This window comes from Pongo pygmaeus, chromosome 3, assembly GCF_028885625.2.
Source record: "Pongo pygmaeus isolate AG05252 chromosome 3, NHGRI_mPonPyg2-v2.0_pri, whole genome shotgun sequence".
Classification (NCBI taxonomy): domain Eukaryota; kingdom Metazoa; phylum Chordata; class Mammalia; order Primates; family Hominidae; genus Pongo; species Pongo pygmaeus.
Window position 1 is genome coordinate 134,727,986 of NC_072376.2, and position 14,322 is coordinate 134,742,307.

General features: G+C 41.4%; 1 protein-coding gene across 26 annotated transcripts in view; it reads left to right on the top strand.

Moving 5' to 3' along the window:
• The first annotated feature begins 5,616 nt into the window (after positions 1 to 5,616).
• The window catches only part of BLTP1 (bridge-like lipid transfer protein family member 1), a 215,674-nt gene continuing 206,968 nt past the window's right edge, over positions 5,617 to 14,322 (top strand). For 17 of the 26 annotated variants that reach the window (XM_063664087.1, XM_063664086.1, XM_063664081.1 and 14 more), the window contains exons 1-2: positions 5,617 to 8,159; positions 9,593 to 9,681. The gene's annotated coding sequence lies outside the window, so the exon portion shown is untranslated. Of the gene's footprint in view, positions 8,345 to 9,059; positions 9,123 to 9,592; positions 9,682 to 10,505; positions 10,579 to 14,322 lie in introns of all 26 variants that reach the window. The other 9 variants (XM_063664090.1, XM_063664083.1, XM_063664080.1 and 6 more) reach the window with 5 other exon arrangements.

A 14,322-nucleotide genomic window follows, 5' to 3' on the forward strand; every position in this document is an offset into this window, starting at 1 on the left:
TATTTCAGTCTCTTTGTTAAATTTATCTGATAGGAGTCTGAATTCCTTCTCTGTGTTATCTTGAGTTTCTTTGAGTTTCCTCAAAATAGCTATTTTGAATTCTCTGTCTGAAAGGTCACATATCTCTTTTTCTCCTGGATTGGTGCCTTCTCCTGGATTAGTTTGTTTCTCCTGGATTACTTTTTTTGGTGAAGTCATGTTTTCCTGGATGCTCTTGATGCTTGTGGGTGTTAGTTGGTGTCTGGGCATTGAAGACTTAGGCATTTATTGTAGTTTTTGCAGTCTGGGCTTGTTTGTTCACATCCTTCTTGAGAAAGCATTCCAGGTATTTGAAAGGACTTGGGTGTTGTGATCTAAGTTTTTGGTCACTACAGCTATATCCGTATTAGGGGCCACACCAAGCCCACTAATGCTATGACTCTTGCAGACTCATAGAGGTACCACCTTAGATAAGATCTGGGAAAATTCTCTGGATTACTAGACAGAGACTCTTGTTCTCCTCTGTCACTTCCCCTACTCACTCCCCAAAATGGAGTCTCTCTGTGTGTGTTGAGATACTTGGGATTAGGAGAGAGGTGATACAGGTACTCCTGTGACCACCATACTGGAACAGTGCAGGGTCAGACCTGAAGCCAGCATAGCACTGGGTGTTATGCAAGGCCAATGGCGACCACTGCCTGGCTACTGCCAATGTTCACTCAAGGTTCAAAAGCTCTTCAGTCAGCAGTTAGCCAATGTAGCCATGCTTGTATTCTTCCCTTCAGGGCAGCAAGCTCCCCTCTGGCTCAGGGAAAGTTCAGAAATATCATCTTGAGCCAGGCTCTAGAGTCAGGAACCTTAGGAAGCTACTTGGTGCTCTATTCTACTGCAGTTGAGCTGGCACCCAAGACACAAGACAAAGCCCTTCCCACTTTTTTCTCCCTTTCCTCATCCAGAAGAAGACTCTTCTTATGGCTACCACCATCCCAGGCCCACAACGAGTACTACCTGGCTACCTTCAATATTGACTAAAGGCCCAAGAGCTCTTCAGTCAGCTTATGGTGAATGCTGCCATGGGTCTCTCCCTTCAGGGCAGCAGGCTCCCCTCTGGCCCAGGGCAGGTCCAGAAATGCTGTTCAGGAGCCAAAGCCTGGAACTGGGGACCACAGGAGCCTGCTTGGTGCTCTACCCCACTGTGGCCAACCTGGTACCTGAACTACAGAACAAAGTCTCCCTTATTCTTCCCCCTTCTTTTCTCAAGGAGGTGTCTCTCCCCATGTCCACGACAGCTGGGAATGTACTGGTTCACACTAAAGCCAGCATGTCTCTGAGTCTCACTCAAGACCCTCAGTGAGTACTACCTTATTATTATTGATGTTTATTCAAGACCCAAGAACTCTTTGGTTAGCAGGTGATGAACCCTGCCAGGACTGGGTCCTTCCTTCAAGACAGCAGGTTTCCTTCTGGCTCAGGGTGTATGTATTATGCCCCCTGGGAGCTAGGGCCTAGAATGGGGACTTTAAGACTGCCTGTGCCATATTCTACTGTGGCTGAACTGGTATCCAAGTTGCAAGACAAAGTCCTCTTTACTTTCTCCTGTCCTCTCCTCAAGTGGAAGGAAAGAATCTCTCCTGAAGCTGCAAGCTGCACTGCCTGGGACTGGGGAAGGTTGACACAAACACCCCCTTGGCCTCCCCAGCTGTTGTCTCAGTAGGTTGCATGCACCCCAAGTCCACTGGCTCAGAGTGCAGCACAGAACCAGGACTTGCCCAGGAATTGCAGTCCCTGTGGCCTAGACTGCCTATTAAGTTTATTTAGGACTCCAGAGCACTTTAGCCCATGGTGGAGAGGCTTGCTGGAACTCAGGTTCTGGCCGCTGGGATGGACAATTCAACTCTTGCTAGGGCTGGTCTAAATGCTCAGCTGGACATCAGCTGATTTCTGCCCTGTGTTGCTTTCCACTGTGATAGGGCATCACTGAATTCCAAAGTGAAGTCCCACAATCACTGCACTCTCCTTCCCCAAGTATACAGATTCTTTTTGCAGAAGATGGGGGAGGGGCGGTTTCATCCATTCAAGACTGCCTTTTCTGCCGTCTTCAGTGCTCTTTCCTTGATATGATGTTAAAATCAAATACTGTGATCACTCACCTGATTTTTGGTTCTGATGAAGGTGCTTTCTTGTGTGGACAGTTCTGGTGTTCTTGAGTGGGGAATGATCACTGGAGGATTTTATTTGGCCTTCTTACCACACTCCTCTTCCAGTCAATGTGTACTAACAATAGCAGTTGTTATAATGATTATTTCAATCAGCAAATATGAATATGCAGTGTTAGTCAAAAATGTAATGTCCTTTAAATATAACAGATGTTTAATTATTGCATCATATTTTAAGTTGAGAAGTATAGGCAGTAACTGCAAGCACTAGATGATGGTAACTTAACTTTTAAAGTATGGTTCATTTAATGGAAATTCAAATAAAGTATGCGGTAGTTCACATTCAGATGCAAGGTGTGGCATTTATTGGTTTTTAAACATTCTTTAACATGTTTATTTTAATATAATGTTGCATTATCTGAAGCTAATTGTTTCTTCCTTCCTTTATTTAATAACCATTTATTGAATGTTTACCTTATACAAGACTCACTACTAGGCCTAAATACAAAGATCTGTAAAACATAATTCCTTCCTCAGAGAATTTACAGTCTAGTATGGAAACAAAAGGTATTTCAAAACAGAAAAATTGGAAATCATCGTGATACACACTTTATTGATAACATAATGGTAGTGCATAGTTGGTCCTAGCTGTGATTCTGGAGGTAGAGTATATGACTAAGGCCTACAGTTGGCAACCTCATCTCAGTTCTCATTACCACTGCAATTGGATTGAGAATAAGCATGGAACCCAAAAGCAGTCAATGAATCAGAAGTCAGTGTGACAAGATTCTTGATCTTTCTTGCTGGATCAAAAAAGGAAGAGTGTAAGACTGGAGTTCTGCCAGCATCTTGCTGCCATTGAAGCATGAGATTGAGGCCAGCATAGCAACTGGTTTTGCTGAGAGTCCTTCTTACAAGAGATTAGGACACATAGTGAGATAGGAGGGATGTGATTGCACAGAGAAAGGACTATGTGAAGACACAGGAAGAAGATGGATATCTGCAAACTAAGGAGAGAGGCCTCAGGAGAAACTGAACCTCCTGACACCTTGCTCTTGGACTTTCAGCTCCCAGAACTATGAGAAAACAAATTTCTGTTGTTTAAGCCATCTGATCTGTGGTGTTTTGTTATGAAAGCCCTAGTAAACTAAAACAAGTGTCAATTCATATTAGGTGTAGAGAGAGAAAGTATAAATTGAAGGGAGAGCTAAAGAAAAAGATAGTTAATGTCATCAAACTATGTTATTTTACTTTAGAATCAGTAATATATGCATACATTACAAAATGTCATATATGTTTAATAAATGGTTACTGTTTTTGTTTACTGCATGTTCGAAACACATTTTATTTTACTCTAGTATAGAACATTTTCATGGTGAAAATAGCAATGTAAATAGAAAGCAGCTAAATCTTGGCTAACTTGGTGGCTACCTTTGTATTTTGAAAACAATCTATTTTATCTCTAAATAATCCTTTTATTGTGTCTGAAATTATACAGTTAGAAATTTATTACATTCGATCTCTTTAAACTTGAAGATTTTTGTCTTCATTGATTTATTTTTAGGGCTTTATATAAAAGTGAAATTTAGGCTGGGCATGGTGACTTATGCCTGTAATCCCAGCACTTTGGGAGGCCGAGGCAGGCGGATCACTTGAGGTCAGGAGTTTGAGACCAGCCTGGCCAACATGGTGAAACCCCGTCTCTACTAAAAATACAAAAAAAAAAAAAAAAAAAAAATAGTCGGGTGTGGTGGCAGCCACCTGTAATCCCAGCTACTCAGGAGGCTGAGGCAGGAGAATCGCTTGAACCCTGGAGGCAGAGGTTGCAGTGAGCTGAGATCGCACCATTGTGCTCCAGCCTAGGGTACAAGAGCGAGACTTCGTCTCAAAAAAAAAAAAAAAAAAGGGGGGGAATTTATAGGGGCAGAAAGAGGTATGGAGGATAACTTCAGAGAGGCCATGAGAGCCTCATTTAATCTGACTCAGAAGCTGACCTTTGTATGTAAACCTCTGAATGGAAAATAAGAGGACCAAGGGGGAAAAGAGAGAGCTCAAATAGATAAACTTCACCTTTTCACCTTGGGCACACCTTAAAAACATAGTGTTCTACAGGGAAAGGATTCCCTATTCAATAAATGGTGCTGGGAGAACTGGCTAGCTATATACAGAAGATTGAAGCTGGTCCCTTTGCTTACACCATACACAAAAATTAACTCAAGATGGATTAAAGACTTAAATGTAAAACCTAAAACTATAAAAATCTTGGAAGAAAACCAAACCAATACCATTCAGGAAACAGGTACGGGCAAAGATTTCATGACAAAGATGCCAAAAGCAATTGCAACGAAAGCAAAAGTTGACAATTGGGAGCTAATTAAACTAAAGAGCTTGTGCAGAGCAAATGAAACTATCAACAGAGTAAACAGACAACCTATAGAATGGGAGAAAATTTTTGTAAACCACGCATGTGACAAAGGTCTAATATCCAGCATTTATAAAGAACTTAAACTTACAAGAAAAAAACAAACAACTCCATTAGCAAGTGGGCAAAGGACATGAACAGACACTTCTCAAAAGAAGAAATACATGCGGCCAACAATGATATGAGAAAACTCAACATCATTGATCACTAGAGAAATGCAAATCAAAACCACAAATGCAAATCAAAATCACATCACTCAAAATGGCTATTACTAAAATGTCAAAAAAAAAAAATAACAGGTGCTGGTGAGGTTGCAGAGAAAAAGGAACATTTATACACTGTTGGTGGGAGTGTAAATTAGTCCAACTATTGTGGAAGACAGTGTGGCAATTCCTCAAAGACCTAGAGACAGAAGTGCCATTCGACCCAGCAATCCCATTACTGGGTATATACCCAAAGGAATATAAATCATTCTATTATAAAGACACATGCATACGTATCTTCATTTACAGCATTATTCACAATAGCAAAGACATGGAATCTACCTAAACACCCATTAATGATAGACTGGATAAAGAAAATGTGGTACATATATACCATGTAATACTATACAGCCATAAAAAGAATGAGATCACGTCCTTTGCAGGGACATGGATAGAGCTGGAGGGCGTTATCCTTAGCAAACTAATGCAGGAACAGAAAACCAAACACCGCATGTTCTCACTTATAAGTGGGAACTAAACGAAGAGAACTCATGGACAAACGGAAGGGAAAAACACACACTGGCAGCTATGGGAGGGTGAAGGTGGATGAGGGAGAGGATCAAGAAAACTAACTAATGAGTACTAGGCTTAATACCTGGGTGATGAAATGTTCTGTACAACAAACCCTCATGACACCACAAGTTTACCTATGTAACAAACCTGCACATGCACCCTTGAACTTAAAATAGAAGTTTAAAAAACAGTGCTTTTTAGTGGCCAAAATTTCCTGTGTTCTTTTCCTTTTTAAAAAATCACTAGACCACACAAACAAACCTGTACACAATTGTTTATAGTAGCTTTATTTGTAATAGCCTCAAACTGAAAACAACAAAATGTTCCTCAATGGGTGAATGATTAGACTGTGGAACACCCATATATTGGAATACTGCTCCGCAATCAAAAGATCACACTATCGATATAGATGACAGTTTGGATAGAGTTCAAGTGAATTATGTAGAGTGAAAAAAGCCTGTTCCTAAAGGTTACACACTGTACACTTTCATTTATATAACATCCTCAAAATGATAAAATTACAAAGATGGAAGACAGATTACTGGTTGCCAAGAGTTAGGGTTGTTATATGGGGGGGGGTGCATCTATAAAGGGGTAGTAAGAGGGAGATCTTTGTGGTGATAAAAGAGGTCTGTATTGTTTGTAGTGATAGTCACATGGAATTACACACGATAAAATGAAATAGAGCTACATACAGACATTGTACTAATGTCAGATTCCTGGTTTTCTTACTGTACTATAATTATACAAGATGTAACTATGGGGGAAAGTGGGTGAAGGGTACATGAGACCACTCTGTACTATCTTTGCAACTTCCTGTGAATCTATAATTATTTCAAATAAAAAGTAACATATAAAAAATCATTTGAAGGCTTTCATCATTAGAGAAATTCTTCTTGGATTCAATGGAGGCAGTTTCTTTGGCATCCTTACTTTAACGGCATGCTAGAGAAAAATGAAAAATAGGTGGGAGACTGGAGAAGGCAGTAAGCCTTGCCATGCAAATTTAGTGAGCCATATGAAATGTCAAAGAGCATAATGATTTTCACAAGACTAAAGGCCTTTAGAATAGAGGCTTCTAAAATAAATAATTCATTTACACAATGTCACCCAATGCATAGCTGTAGTTACAGGGTGACTCTTGATCATAGGGATGGAAAGGAAGTAGAGGCAGAAACTTCCAGATTCCCCCAGTCCCCTCACAGGGTTACAGAAAGACTATAGTGAACTTCCTTCTCTCCTCTCCCCTCTGCTACAGTGCAACTTAGTTTCAGTTTAGTTTTTGATTTGGGGAACTTGAACCATCTCTAGGTAATTTCTAGTCCAGAGAACTTGTACTTGCACAATGTCCTTCGTGGGCAAAATCCGAAGTTTGGCTGTAGCAAATTTGAATCCTTTTGGTGGTTCCCTTATTAGAAAAAAAAGATTAAGAATGACTAGAAATCTTCCAGATGTTGAAAAAGACAATTGAAATTAATTTCTTTGTAGAGGGGCAGAAATAAACTCTAAAGAGTTAATTTACATAAGGCCAGTACCAGTGTCCAGGTAGCAGAAGGAAGTAACTAAGACAGTGCATGCTTTTCTCCTTTTGGTTTTCATCCGGTTCTTCCATAAACCACTTCTGTCTGGGCCTCTATTTCCTTATATGCAATAACAGTTAATTGTTGTACCTCATGTGTTTTCTGGCATTATCTTAAATTTGGTTTCATATCTGTTCCTTTTGAGGTGAGAGTGGAACAGCCATGTGGAAATATTAAGGTTGTAATAAGTACCTCAGCTCCGGAAGGAAGTCAGAACTAGAGATTTAGACATTTAGAACTTCAGAGGCAGTATACAGTAATACTTTGGAGCCACATTTCTTGGGTCCAAACCCTGGTTCTCTAGCAAGTTATTTAACCTCTCAGTGTCTTAGTTTTTCAATTTGTGAAATGGAGATAAATGGGGATGAGAATAGCCTCACAGGATTTTGGGAGGATTAGTCAATAAGCCCTGCTAAACACTGTTTACTATTGCTAGTATACTAGTGTTTTCCACTTTTCTCTCCCTGATTGTACATAACAGGTGCGCAGATAAATAAATATCTGCGACATTCCTCTAATTCCAAGAAGTCGTTTGCCTTGGTTCACCCGCTAAATAATATTAAAAGCCTTTCTCTTTAAAAAGAGGAGCAGCAAATTACTTTTCATTAATATCATCAGCATAATAATAGACTTAGTTGAGAGATTCAGGGTGGCAGCATTTCACACAATCGAGCTCTCTTATTGATCATGTCATAAAAGCATCTCTATTTCGTAAGGACTCATTTCACGTCATACACCCATCCGATGCTCCTTTTTCGTTAGCCTCCTTCTCCTAAGTGGGCTTATCTGTCTCCTGGTATCAGGAAGGCACTAACTTTTCCTTTGGGTTGTTAGGGTAGCAAAGTGATTTTCAGATTCACGGTTCTGGATCCGTCTGCAGCCCAGGGAGGAGGAAAAAGGGCGGGACGCCGCCGGATTCCTGGGCAGGGCTTGAGTGGCGTACCTTGAGGCGCCGGGGACGCTGGCGTGTGACGCTACTGCCTGACGCAGGCGCAGTGCCGCCTGGCCTCGGTTTGGACCCCTCCCCTCCTCTTCCGCCCCCTTGGGTATTGGTGGCTGCGGCCAGGGTCTGGACCTGGGCGGCGGCCCCGGGCGGCGGGGCTAAAGGGTGTGGGCACCGGCAGAGCTTCGCAGGCTGCGTCCGGCTCGGTGCTGCTGCCGCCGCCGCCCCTGCCGCCGCCCAAGGCCCTCGGCGTTCCCCGGAGAGAGGCCAGAGGGATTTCGGGCTGCCTCGGCACTCGCCCAGGTGAAGGGATGGGCCGGGCCAGACGGGGTTGAGGTCGTCAGCCCCTTTTTCCAGTGTCTCTGGAACTCAACCTGGTCGGAGTCTGAGAGCTTTGGCTTAGTAGTGGCTGCTTGCGGCGGCGACTCTTTCATATTCCTTTGCCATGCTTACCTGCAGCCCTGGCACCTATAGACCGGGGGTTGGAGGTCAGTGGCAAAGTCTGGAAGGGCCATGGCAGTGGGATGGCTGGGGACTTTGATACAGGAGCGGTTCCTGCGGGTGATGGTAAGGCGCTCCACTTGCTGATGCGTGGACTCGGCGGGAAGGACCGTGCACCCGCAGGCTCGGACTTCAGCCTTGCCAGCTGCACTGGGTTGTTTGTAGTAGACCCCATGCTGCTTAATATGGGGTCGGTTGAGCGAGGGCGGGGAAGCCTTGGAACAACCCCCGCTTTCTTCTCCAGGATTGATGTATTTTGTATTCTGAATTGGTTCTTGCTGCACTGCACTCTAGAAGACTACGTTTCAGCAGAATTTCCTATTGGTCAAAGGAAGGTGAAGAGAAGTTGATTTTCCTTCCGGAGAGTATTAGTTGTTGTCGTTTTTTTTACCTTCCTGTTGGCCTTAGTGTTGACGTTTGTTAAAGGTAAAAGTTCATGTGAATTTCCTCTTTAAGGAAATCATGGGCTTTATAACTGTCTAAGCGCCTGTAAGTTTCAACTGGTTTAGTGGTTTCTGCTTTCACCCTGTGCATAGCAATGAAGTTGTTTTATTCCAAGTTAAATATACAAAGTATAAAAATAGATGAATAACCAGAATACTTTGTAACTATTGAGTGGTACATATAATTATGTGCATATATTATCACATTTAATCATCACAACAATCCTATAATGTAAAGTCTACTATTCCCATTTTCTAGATGAAAGAACAGAATAGACCTACAAAGTAACATGTTCAAAGTCAGAGCTGTGACTGAAACCAGGTAATCTGACTCGTTTGCAGTCCCTTAGTCAGTATGCCATACCAACTCCCAAGCACCCTGTGATTTTGCAAGATTTTCATTTGATAAAAAGTATGCCAGGAAGGACATTATGGCACTGTTCTTGCCAGCAAGGACCCAACAGTTTGAGAGAAACTTTTTCAGTGTCGTATTTTGAGTTATGTTTTAAACATAGGATTTGATCTCTAGGACCTTTGATTACCAAACTCATGCTCTTAAGTACAGTGGTTTTGGAGTCTTTGGAAGACTTTAGTTTGGAAGTTGTAGACTTATTTTATACTTAGGAGTATTTCTTGTTTGGAAACTTTACACAAGGAAACGTAATATTGGACTAAAAGAGTTTCCTCCTGTTTGTGCATGATTAAGTAATGAAATCATGTAATCAGAAATGGTTATGCTGCTCGTAAAGCCAGAATACCTTGTATAATTGGTTAAAATGCCATTCTTTTCAGGTTTGTTAAGATGAAACACTGCAGAAAGGCTATCTGAAGAAAAGGAGTAGGAAAAACAGAACGTTGCAAACTCTGGAAAAAAAACTTGGGTAAGTATTTTTGGCTAAGTTTTAAAAAGGTCAAATTTTCGGTTAAAGACTTTTTTTTTTTTTTTTTTTTTTTTTTTTTTTGAGGCGGAGTCTCGCTCTGTTGCCCAGGCTGGAGTGCAGTGATGAGATCTCGGCTCACTGCAAGCTCCGCCTCCCGGGTTCACGCCATTCTCCTGCCTCAGCCTCCCAAGTAGCTGGGTCTTCTGACTTCTGCTTCAGTTGTGGTTTAATCTGCCTGTATTGCTAGAGAATGGGGGTGGGGTGGTGGTGATATGTAATGTAACCTGTTAATCATTGTACTTGACTTTTGAGCTATTGATACCTGATTGACAAATTAAGTCATGTGCTTAGCAGGCGTGCATTGGCAGGAGAGAGCAGGGAAATCCTTTGCTTAATAGGTGTCAAAATTCTGTTCTCTCTTTTGCTTGCTCTTTAATCTACCTATGTTTTTAAAGTGTTTTAAGAAGAAATTGAGAAAATGGCCGGGCGCGGTGGCTCACGCCTGTAATCCCGGCACTTTGGGAGGCCGAGGCTGGCGGATCACGAGGTCAGGAGTGAGACCATCCTGGCTAACACGGTGAAACCCCGTCTCTACTAAAAATACAAAAAATTAGCGGGCGTGGTGGCAGGTGCCTGTAGTCCCAGCTACTCGGGAGGCTGAGGCAGGAGAATGGCGTGAACCTGGGAGGCAGAGCTTGCAGTGAGCTGAGATCGCGCCACTGCACTCCAGCCTGGGCAACAGAACAAGACTCCATCTCAAAAAAAAAAAAAAAGAAATTGAGAAAATGAAGAAAAGTCGTTGACTTTTGGTTTGTTTTTCATAGAATATTGCGTATGGCTGAACTCAAGTCTATTTTTTATGAATTCTACAGAGAATAATGGAAGACATGATCAAAGGTGATTAAGAAGCAGTGTAATTCATTTCATAACTAGGTATTGAGTATCATATGTCAGACATCCAGGCTTCTGGTAATAGAGTAATGGTCTTCATGGCCCTGGAGAACACTACAGTAGTGCATTTTCTCTTAGAAGGTAACATTTTTTGTGAATTAATATGTTTTCTTTATTTAATAAGCAAATATGTTTTTGGTTTATGTAAAAGACTAGAAAGTGAGCATTACTCATATAGTAAGAATTTATAATAAAAAATTTTATATTATTTTAGTTGGTAAAGCAGGATTCTCTATGAATGCTGCATTAATGTACAGTGGGAAGCTAGGATTTTTTTTTTTTTTTTGGAGACACAATTTCACTCTGCCTCCCATGCTGGAGTGCAGTGGCGCAATCTCTTCTCACTGCAACGTCTGTCTCCTGGGTTCAAGTAATTCTCATGCTTCAAGCTCCCGAGTAGCTGGGATTACAGGCATGTGCCACCACGCCTGGCCAATTTTTGTATTTTTGGTAGAGACAGAGTTTCACCGTGTTGGCCAGGCTGGTCTCGAACTCCTGACCTCAAGTGATCCACCCGCCTCGGCTTCCCTAAGTGGTGGGATTACAGGTGTGAGCCACTGCACCTGGTGAAACGAGGATTTTTGTAGACTTAATTTTAGCATACTGTATTTCATATTAAAGATAAAATTTAAAATTTAAGAATTTTAAATTTTTATGGGAGCTTAGCAAAATTAATTTTTTAATTTGAGAAAATTTTGAGGAACTTGTATAGAAGATACATGGTCAGATAGGGAACTGTTTAGGTGATGAATTGGAGGGAGGTGAGCTTTGAAGACTGGTGATCAGTTAGAGGCTATTATAATTATCCAGGTGGGAAATGAGAACTGCAGTGCATATTGGAATTAAGAAATGGAGATGGATTTAATAGATGTAAAGAAGGTAGATGGATAGGATTTAGTGGGCTTGAGGGAAAATGAAGTCAGGGTAATTTCTGGCCACCATCATCTTTATGCATATGTTAATGTTTAATAAATACTTTTGAGATGCTTAGAATGAATTCTCTGGCTTGGGAAACTGAGTAGATTCTGGGGCCATTTACTGAGGTAGGAAGTGTAGGAAGAGCAGTAGATAGGGAACATGATTGGAGGAGATGAGTTCAGTTTGGTCCATTAAATCTGAGGCATCTGTGACTTCTAAGAAATGTCGTTAGTCAGTTGTACATATGGATCTGAGTTAAGCAGAATACCCAGCTTGAGATGTAAATTTTGGAGTCACAATTTAAAGATGACAGTTAAAAGCAATGGCAATGGATGAGATCACTCAGGGGAAAATGTAGAGTGAAAATAGAGAGAAATGAGGATGGAGAACAACAGCATTTAAGGGTGAGGTTAAAGAAAAATACACCTCAAAGGAGTGGGCAGGGAAGTAAGACTGGGCAAGAGGGTCACAAAAGTCAGTGGAAGAACCGAGTTTAGAGAAAAGGAATGAGTATTAGACATCTATAGACATCAAATAGGATGAGGACAACTAAAGTATCCATTGGACGTATCACTTAAGAAATCGTTGATGACCTGAGCAAGAGCAGTTTTACAAGTGAAGCTAATTCACACTGGGTAAGAGACATGGATGTTGAAATAGCTAATGTCATTTACTATTTCAGAAAGTTTAGTTGTAAATGGAATAGAGAAGGATATAGCTAAAGCTATGAGTTTGAGATAAGGTTTTTAAGGTATAAGGGATATAAGCACATGTTTATTTGCTGAAGGTAAAGAGTCATCAGTAAGAAAATCTGAAGATAAAGGAATGAGGCAAAATAATTGGTGAAGCAAAGTCACTGAACAAACTGGAAAGGATGTAATACAAGGGCTCAGGTCAAGGGTACTTTAGATAGACTTCTACTGAGACAGGAAGGAAGGAGATGATGATGATGATGTATACAGATAAATTTGTAGGAGGCAGGATAAAGGGCTACTCTACAAAGTTTATGCAGGAGACTCTGACTTATGGTAGAAAGAGGAAATGGTTCACTCTTGTAATCAGTAGCCTTCTTGGTGTGTCATTGCTGACTCCTGATCTTTTAGTAGGGAGGAGGAGGAGAGTGAGGTGGTTTAGCTTAAGATGACATATATGAATCATCAAGTTAGAGATACCTTGAAGATCTCTTGCAAAATTACCCTTCTCATACTTTGTATTAGTATCTATGGCTAAATAACAAATTATCCCAGAACTTAGGGGTTTAAGCCGATAAATGTTTTTTATCTCAATTTCTGTGGATCAAAAATTTGGGAATGACTAAACTGGGTGCTTCTGGCTCAGGGTCTTTGAGGAGGATGCAGCAAAGATGTAGGTTGGGACTTTAGTTATCTAGGGTAGTGGTCCTCAACCTTTTTGGCACTAGGGACCAGTTTCGTAGAAGACAATTTTTCCATGCACCTGACAGGGGTGGGGTTGGTGGGGGGATGGTTTCAGGGTGAAACTGTTCCACCTCAGATCATCAGGCATTAGATTCTCTTAAGGAGTGCACAACCTAAATCCCTCGCAGGTGCAGTTCACAATTGGGTTTGTGCTCCTATGAGAATAATGCCACCTGCTGATCTGACAGGAGGCAGAGCTCAGGTGGTAATCCTCACTCACCTCCTGCTGTGTGGCCTAGTTCCTAACAGGCCACAGACCAGTACCAGTCTGCGGCCTGGGGGTTGGGGACCCCTGATCTAGGGGCTCAACTGGGGCTGGAGGGTTTAATTCCATGATGGCTCACTAGTTTAGCTGCTGGATGGAGACCAACAGCTTTTTTTGTCATAGTCACATAAAAGTTCGATTTCAGTTATAGTAATATTCTTGGTTCACATGAATTGGCTATTATGTGGATCCATTTGGCTCTCTCCCTAGCAACACTCCAATTAAAAAAATATTTTCTTTGAACTTGATATGATGAGAGTGTTGGTAAATACATGTGACCATTTTCCCCCTCCCTGTCTCCCAAGTCCCTGTTTTTTTGGGTGGGTAGTTTGACTGTATATCAGGTGAGGGTTCCTGATCCAAGTGGCTTAAGACTGGAAGATATGAGAAAAGCCTAAATGCTACATAGAAAAAAAGAAATAGTTTTATTTCAAAAAAACCTTTAGAATTTTACTTTGTTGATGCTAACATTTTAGTGTTATTTAGTGTTTTAGAGTATTTTAAATACAAATGGAAGTGAGAAATTGAATTGTTGATTAAAAGAAACTTATAGAATATGTTTGTCAGCCAATATGAAAAAAGCATAAATGAAGCCCTATAACTAATTATAGTATGAGGACTAACCCTTTCATTCGTGGTAGTTTCTATTTGTCTCTTTGTATTGCTCACCACTTTAAGGAGTATGCTGAAGGTAGTAATTACCACTAAAGTATTACCATTAAAAGTAGATAATATTTAAAAGTCACGATTTCTTCTAGATTTGGAGAGATTGTAGTTAGCTCTCTCTACCCTCTTAGTTGCTATGTTTTCTACAGCTTTTTAAGTTTTTGAGGCTGAGCACAGTGGCTCACGCCTGTAATCCTAGCACTTTGGGAGGCTGAGGTGGGTGGATTACAAGGTCAGGAGTTTGAGACCATCCTGGCTAACACGGTGAAACCGCATCTCTACTAAAAATATGAAAACAAAATTAGCCGGGCGTGGTGGTGGGCACCTGTAGTCCCAGCTACTCGGGAGGCTGAGGCAGGAGAATGGCGTGAACCCAGGAGGAGGGGCTTGCAGTGAGCTGAGATT